This window comes from Petaurus breviceps, unplaced genomic scaffold (assembly GCF_028583685.1).
Source record: "Petaurus breviceps papuanus isolate PSGF00001 unplaced genomic scaffold, PetGlider_PUasm1.0 178, whole genome shotgun sequence".
Lineage (NCBI taxonomy): Eukaryota > Metazoa > Chordata > Mammalia > Diprotodontia > Petauridae > Petaurus > Petaurus breviceps.
Window position 1 is genome coordinate 8686905 of NW_027185777.1, and position 8665 is coordinate 8695569.

The 8665-nt window shown below is 39.6% G+C and overlaps 1 protein-coding gene across 1 annotated transcript in view; it reads right to left on the reverse strand.

Annotated features, from left to right (window-relative positions):
• CUBN (cubilin) overlaps nt 1-8665 on the reverse strand; it is a 298821-nt gene that overhangs the window by 247377 nt on the left and 42779 nt on the right. The gene's annotated exons all lie outside the window — the stretch shown is intronic.

Consider the following 8665-nt stretch of genomic DNA (forward strand, 5'->3'; position numbering starts at 1 on the left):
GCCGCGTCCGAGCTGCATCCAATCAGAGCTGCAGCAGTGAGCGCGTCATCCTGTTCTTCCCCAGTGATTTGCTTGCTGGCGCCATTGAGAGCAGTGCCGCGGAGGAGAGCTGAGGCAGGACAACATAAGCCCTCCCCTGAAAATAAGCCCTCTGGTGTTTTTCTTTCCAAAAAATTAATAAGACAGTGTCTTATTATCGGGGAAACACGGTAGTCATAGTAAAGAGAAAATGACAATTTCAGATTTAGGATATGGACATAATACCATATTTGAAAGCATTCTGCGAAAATGAAAATCTGACCAGTATAAGAGCAACCAAACAATGAACGTTTGTTAAGGGCATGGGATACAAATACAGAGAAAGGAACAACTTCTAATACCAAGGAATTTACATGCCATGGGAGACTCGTGAAGTGACATGTAAGTATATAAAGAATGGCTATAAAGGGGATAAGTACAAATAAATGCAAAACAGTCTGAGATGAGGGAGCCAGCACTTGGAGGAGGGGTTCAGGGAGGGATTTACATAGAAAATGGTACTTGTGTTATGTGATATAGGTAGGTAGATAAACAGATAGACAGAGAGATATATAAAACACATATATTCAATCTGGGTCCTACCTACCTGTCCAGACTTATTTCACATTACTCCCTTTCATATGGGGTGGCTACATGGCGCAGTAGATAGAGTGCCAGGCCTGGAATCGGGAAGACTCAACTTTCTGTGTTCAAATCTGACCTCAGACGCTTACTAGCTGTGTGACCGTGGGCAAGTCCCTTAACCCTGCTTGCCTCAGTTTCCTCATCTGTAAAATGAGCTGGAGAAGAGAATGGCAAACCACTCCAGTATCTTTGCCAAGAAAACCCCCAAATGGGGTCTTGAACATGATGTCAGACATGACTGAAAAAGGACAGAACAACCTTTTCATATACTGTGTCCTAGCCAAGTTGAACTATTTCCTATTCTCCAGACTTGTAGTTTCCTTTCCCTCCTCCATGTCTTTGTAAGAGATCTCCCCCATTTCTTATACAGGATCCATCCTCACTTCCACCTATAGGAACCCTTATCCACCTTCAGGGCTTAGCTTACTTGCCACCCACAATGGGAAGCCCTTCCTGAATAGCCTGGTTGTTACTCTCTTACTCTTTTATTATTTTATATTGATTTATCTGTTGTTTTATCCTCCAGTAGATTAGAAACTCCCTGACAACAGGAACTGGTTTTTGTTTTGTTTTGCTTCATCTTTTTCTTTGTATTCCGAGTCCGATATAATGCCTTGCAAGAAGTAAAAGTTTAATCAATATGTGTTGACTTCAATACACAAGATCTTTGACATACAACCCTCTCCTCTCCACCTGTGTGTCTATGTAAGTCTTCTTCAGTATACAGGGCTGGGTTTGGTTTTTTTTTTCTGTGTATCTGTGTCTCACTGGATGTCTTCCTTTATGAACATAGTTATCCTTTCCAAATCGTGGAGTTTAGGTATTATTATTAGGTATTAGGTATTATTACTATTATTAGGCAGTATTCCTAATCTGGAAAATCTGCATAAAAATTTTTTGCCCTCCCTTCATACCAGAGAAAAAGCATGAATTATTATGATATTAAAAGATAAAATATGTGAATATTATACAATACTATACATATATTGTGTGTTTTTTTCTGAGTTTCTAAACTTTCTATGTATCATCTGCTGGTCTTTGTACATCATCTACAGCTTCTGTAAAACTCCCCCAAAAATCCCTATTTAATTTCTTATGCCAACCAGTGATATATTGAAACCATGATGGGTAGGGAAAGTCCAGTGTAGGAGGTATAACTGCATATCTGTGTCTGCCTCTCCCTCTTTGTCTGCTTCTCTTCTTTCTTTCTTTCTTTCTTTCTCTTTCTTCTCCCTCTCTCACCATCTATTCCTCACTCTTAATGGGAAGTAATATAGGACCATCTACTTTTTTTTACTTACATCTACTGAATAAAGTTTGTGTTCCCTATTTTTAACTGAAAAAAGAATGTAATAAAACATTTTAAATTTTCCTCATTCTCTCAAAACTACTAAAATAAGTTCTTTTTTCTGTATAAGGCATTATATTACTTTTCTTTATGTCAGTAGTCATTGATGAGGGGGAAGGGCCCTACACCTGGTCTATAGCAATAGCTGTCAATAGAATTACCTAGGAATATAGCCATTTCAGTCATTTTAATACCTCACTGGTGACAACACCATATCAGTGAGCCTAATCATCTGGAAACTCCAGGTGTTTATAAATCATCTGAGACAAAGAAGAATCTTTCTTCCTTTCCATGGATTCATCAATTAACTAATTGAATTCCAGGCTACATGTTCAGATGGCACAAGGTGAACTGTGAATGGGTAAGGATCAACTGTTCTTCCTTTCTTTAAAAGCCCAGCTCACATCCCACCTCTTCTAGGAACCCTCCTCCAACTCTATTAGCCCATACTCACTTCTCCTTTCTCTGAACTCCTTTATCATTAGATTAACTGCAAATTTAGCATTTAACCCTATGCTGTCTCATCCTTGAACTGTTTATCATAAATGCTCCTTGCCAAAGAGATTATAGGCTCTTTCAGAACAAGGATCTCTTCCTTAGTCCTTCAAAGTAAAACTAGTTAATGGTGGACAAATATTCCATGATTCATTGATATGGCTGTGCTGTGTATCCTTTCAGATGTTCTTGAGAAGGCCATACATATGACAATGGAGCCTAGACAGCTGTAAAAGGAGAAGACAGACTAGGAAATCTTCCTGTGTTCTATGGTATATCATTGACTCATTGACTCTTTCCACGACTAAAGTCCCTCTCTTTCTCACTTTACCCATTAAAGAGTGATGGGAAAAAGGAAAAATGGCCATATAGCATCAGAACTTGATAAAGTGAGGGTGTCCCCTGGGCCTCAGATAATGAAATTCAAGACCATTAGCAAGCAGAAAGACAGCTGCAGCCCAAATGCTTTAAAAGAAACTTATAAGCCCCTAGGGCCCTAAACCCTCAAGTTACAATTGATTTGGGCTGCATCTCTCTCACTGTGGGGATGCAATCTTGTTAATGCTGAAAGAGTGTATACTCCTGAGGCCTCTGATATGGCAATATCTTAACCACAACCCAGTGGATCCAACAAAAAATGAAGTCTCTTGAGGACCAGGCAGAGGAAGTAGCCCCCAAAGCAGTCCCAGCACATCCTGCATTTTCTCATACACCATTCTTGTCATACAATACTCTTGGGTTTTAGAATCTCCCTTCTCTTCTGTCTCTATGTGAATACCTGCAGCAAATACACACCATTTCTTAGAAAGACAGACATAGAAAACACTGTGGCTGCTCGCTAACATTCTATGACATATTTATTCCTTGCTACTGATCACATTTTTAAAATAGATTTAGAGATGGATGCGATCTTAGAACTTTCATTTTACAGATGGGGAAAGAGAGACTCACAGAGATTTAAGTCACATGCCCAAGGTCACTCAGCTAGTCTGTAGATGAGACAGAATTTGAACCTAGGTCCCCTGATTTTACTCCCTCTTCCTTTCAGCTCAAATGCTATCTTCTACCTGAAGTCTTTCCTTACCTCCCCAGAGACTGGTGCCCATATTCTAAAACCCACCTTGGATTTCTTTAATATATATTCTATATATACAGACAGTTCTATTTTGACCCAATATGTGCCTTCCATAAATGCACTGCACAATTTATGGGGAAAATGGAATAAGACACATAACTCTCCAAATCTTCAGTGCCACCCAAAAAAAGAAAAGAATCTAATTGAAATAGTAACACATATTTATACATGTTAAATGGTTGAGGAAATACATAAATATAATAAATAGTGGCCCTTCTGCTTGGCCCTGAATCCCAGACTGTACAGGACAGAGACCAGGAGGGGAGCAGTATAGAGCAGTCCTTCTCTGCTCAGAAGTCCTACTGCACCAGAAGTTGCACAATCAGTATGGTGTTTTGTCCTGACCACACCTAAAGACTGTGTTGCAGCTTGTATGCATTATGAAATGGTACTGTTTCCTGCATTCTCGCTGTTTCTTGCAGAAGAAATCATAGAGAAGCATATTATGCTCAAAATGTTACCCAATATATCAATCACATTGGAAAAATTTATTTTTAGTCATAGGTCATTTTCATCACTAGAATGTAAGCCCCTTGAGGGCAGACAAGCTTCACTTTTGTCTTTGCATTCCTAGCAGTCAGTACAATGCCTAACACATAAGAGGCACTTGATAGAGCTTGTTGATGGAGTGAATAATTAGAAATTATAATGATAGCCTAGAACTCATAAAATCTGAGATCTCGAAGGAACCTAGTGGTTATTTAATCCAGCCCATACCTGGTTATCCAGATCCTGATGGGAGCTGACATTGATTTGTACTTCAAGGGTCCTGTGAATCAGAGCCAGTTAAAAACTCTGGGAATCACTAACTAGCCAAGAATCTCAGCTTCAGACTATGAAATACACCAAATAGTCATGATTTTGCATTAATTCCTCTATAACTTATAGACCATTGCCTGGGGCACTGAGAGGTTTGGTGATTTCCTAGCACCAAATAGCCAGTAAGCCCAAATTTGGAACCCAGGTCACCTAGATTCTGAGGTTGCACTCAGTGCTCTTCCCTGTTATTTTCATAATAATGAAAAATTGCTAGAATGTATTAACTCCCTATTGGGAGGCTAAGGGCATATTAGACTGAAAAAAATCATTCACCCCAAAATAATGACGCGATGAAGTTGGCCCAGTGTCCAGGAGCCAACAGCACCTGGTACGGGCACAATATGTAAAATCCACTTTTGTTCTTTCTGTAACATACACATCTCCCCCTTTCCCAGCTACCTTTGAGAGCCTAAACATCACAGTCTATAGGTTTTAGTGATCATTTTTTTAGATTATCTAGGAATCATCTATTTTAATCCCCTTGTATTATAGAAAAAAGAACTGAGACCCTGCCATAGATAGGTCACAGGGAATTTGGATGCAGAGCCAAAGCTCAGGCCCAGATGCTCTAACCCCAGTCTTTTCCTCTACAACCCATAGTCTCTTCATACCCTTGTCTTACAGGGCTTGGTCATGAGTTTCTGCCACGAATTCAGACTCTTTAAAAAAATATATTGGAAATTATTGTTAGGTTCATACATGACAGCAATTAAGCTTTGGTTGGCCAGTAGACAACTGTCCAAAGATGTTTACAATGTATTTTCCATGGCATGGGAATCCATGGAGGGAAACCTTCTCTGTTCACTTCCTAAAGTCAACAATAACAAATGAAGTAATGACCAGAGGCCCAACAGATGACCTGGGACTGTTTGTATTACAGTGACTCAAAATTAATAGCATGTAATAGAAAAAATACCTGGGTTCTCATTTCTTCTCTAGCATGAGTTAACTACATGATCTCAAACAACTCATAAGTTCTCTAGGATAAGCTTCCTTCATTTATAAAAGGAGAAGGTTGAAATAATAAGAATTCACATTCACATCATGGTTTAAGCACTTTCTTCATGATAACCCTGTGAGGTATACAGTGAAAAATATGTATTATATTTACAAATGAGCAAAGTGAAGTTCAGAAGGGTCAAGAGACTTGCCTGTAGATACATGGCTAGTGACTGTCAAAGCTGGCATCTAAACAGGTCAGTCATTCAGATTTTTCTTGAACATTTCTAGTTACAGAGAACTCCTACTTGGGAAGCAGCCCATTAAACTGTCAGATGGTCCTAAATGTTAGAAAGCTCTCTCTTATGTTTTGACCTGAAATAAGGCTACTCCTGATCTCTACCATTGGTCCTATTTCTTTTCTATAGAACAACACAAAATAAGCCAATTCTCTGTTCCACGGGATGTTGCTTCCCAATTGTGCATATCCTTGCCATTCCCCCCACCCCCAACACATGCACACAAATAAATCTCATAAAAAACATCCCCAGCTCCAGCAATTGCTCCTCATAACCCCATATGACATGACGTCAAGATCTCCCAGCATTCTATTCAGCATTACCTGAAAGCTGTCTAACTTGTCTTTGTGCTCCCTTAAATGAAACTGGAAATAATGATCAGTGAGGTTCAGTGGAAAGGATGTTAGCTAAGGAATCGGTGATTCTGGGTTCAAAATCGGTGATATCTCAGTCACTTACTACCTGTGTTACTATGGGCAAAGCACTGAACCCCTCTGGCCCTAAGTTTCTTCATCACTAAAAGGAGAGGATCGGACTAGTGCCATCAAAGATCCTTTCCAGCTATAAATCTATTATTCTTTTTAATTTTGTTGTTGTTGCTGTTGAGACAGTGGGGTTAAGTGACTTGCCCAGAGGCACACAGCTAGTAAGTGCCTAAGGCCAAATTTGAACTTAGGCCCTCTATCCACTGTGCCATCTAGCTTGCCTCCCCCCCAAGCCTGTTATTCTTACAATGATATTCTCTAGGCATAGACTGACCAATGGAAAGTAGAGGAGTGCTATTACTTCTCTGCTTCCATTAAGGCAGCCTAGTTGTTGTCATTGTTGTTCAGTCATGTCCGACTCTGTGATGCCAAAAGGACCGTGTTGCCTTGTTTAGAAGCCATGTCACACACAGGTGATCAACAGAACACTGCAGGTCATTTTCATTGTTAAATCAGGCCCAAGTCAACCTGTACTTTTGTGGTTATTTTTTTGCTGGATATTAAAAAACTGGAATTTAAGGTTTCATATTTATTGCTGCTACATTCCATCTTGTGGGGTAAGACCCACAGTTATGAATGACACCTTTGAATCCTGATTGCTGGCCAACCCAGAGCTGCCCCACTCAGCCGCATATCTGATGAGCATGCCATCTATATCTTCAGCTAATTTATTGAGGCAAGCATTGAACAGGACAGGCCTAGGAAGAGCCTCAGGTATAATTCCTGGGACATCAGCCCAGGCTGACACATATCCATCAATCAGCAGTGTTTGGAAATGGTTGTTCAATCAGCTTTAAATCTACCTAAACATACGTTCTTCCTCTTCACCTTTCTCTGTGGTTTTAATGTGAATATCATGAGAGATGCTGTCAAAATCCTTAATGAAAACCTGATAATTTATCTTTGGTATTAGCTTAGTCTTCTAACTTAGTAACATTATAAAAAAAAATTTGATCATGCTTGGTGGGATTCAGTCTTAGTGAAATGAAGTTGTTGATGATGATGATAAGGAGAACTCATTTAAGTAATACTTTCACATTTTATATGAAAGTCCCTGCAACAATCTTATAAAAATGGTTTTCTTTCTCTGTTTCTAATGGGTAGGGGTTGAATGGAAGGAATGAAAGGAAAGGAAAGGTTGAATGGCAAAAATGATGCCAAAAAGTAAGGGCCACTGCAACTTTTGTTTTTAAATGTACAGAAGAAAAGAGAAGGAAGTTCAGAAGGAAGCAGATTAGCAGGACAGTTTTGAAAGTAATATGTAGAATCTATCATATACTTTTTTTTAAAGTAAAAATATGAAATGAAAATTCATAGTTCAATGTAGAATTTCCATTTTGTGTTAGTATGTAAAAATGTCCTTTTGTTGGTGTTTTAAGTGCAAAACTTTAAAAAGTCTCAATTAATGGGGGTGGCTAGGTGGCAGAGAGTAAAGCGCCAGTCCCGAGTCGGGAGGACCTGAGTTTGGTTCCGGCCTCAGACACTTAACACCCACACAAAAAAGCTAGCCATGTAACCTTGGGCAAGTTTCTTAACCCCAATTGCCCTCCAAAAAGGCAAAAAAAAGTCTCAATTAAAAACAAATGTGACTGGACAGTACAAAAATTACCTTGACTTTACACATATGAGAAAACAGGGAGAGAGAGGCTAAGTCAGGGTTAGAGAACTGATTTTTTTCTGTGAAGTTTGGATTCAGGCAAGGGACTTAGAGACCTAGAGGGCCATGTGTGGCCGCAGGTTCCCCACCCCTGGGCTAAGTGCTTTGCTCCAGACATCCCCACTTATACAGAGAGCACCTCTCTCCTCCCACAAGAGCATGCTTTTAACATTAGCATCATCCTTTGCTCCTCCCTCTTTCTCATTCCCCACATCTAAACAGTTTCCAAGTCTTAGGATCATAAGACCAGAGAATGAGGCCTGGAAGGGACAGCAGAGGCCAAAGAGCCCAGCCTCTTCATTAAATAGATGAGGAAACTGAAAAATTGTCTGATTTCATTGTGTTGATAATAAACTTCCTTCAACTCCTAGAAGTAGAAATGTTTCCCTAAGGGAATGATGAGGCTTTGGTTCACTTAGGTCACTAATGTAACACTCAAATAGAAATAGATCTCTGTGGGCAGCATATTGACTTAGAAAACCACCAATTAATATTACCTATGTTGGCTTGTATTCTTATTTATTTTGTTAAACATCTCCCAAGTACATTTTAATCCAGTTTGGCAAAATTTGGGAGTTTTGTGTGAAGTAAGTTTAACACCTCCAACTATGAGAAATGTCACGAATGGGTTGCCACAGGGTACTATGGTGTAACATTCTCCTTCATCTCTGGCTTCTTTTGAATCATGATGGTTGCACATTACAAGGACACTTGTGGTGGCATTTTCCCAGTCTAGATTTGCAGAGAGGCAGCATGATATAATAAATAGAGACTGCCGTGGAGCCAAAAAGCCTCATGGTCAAGACCTGTGTCAGACACGTACTA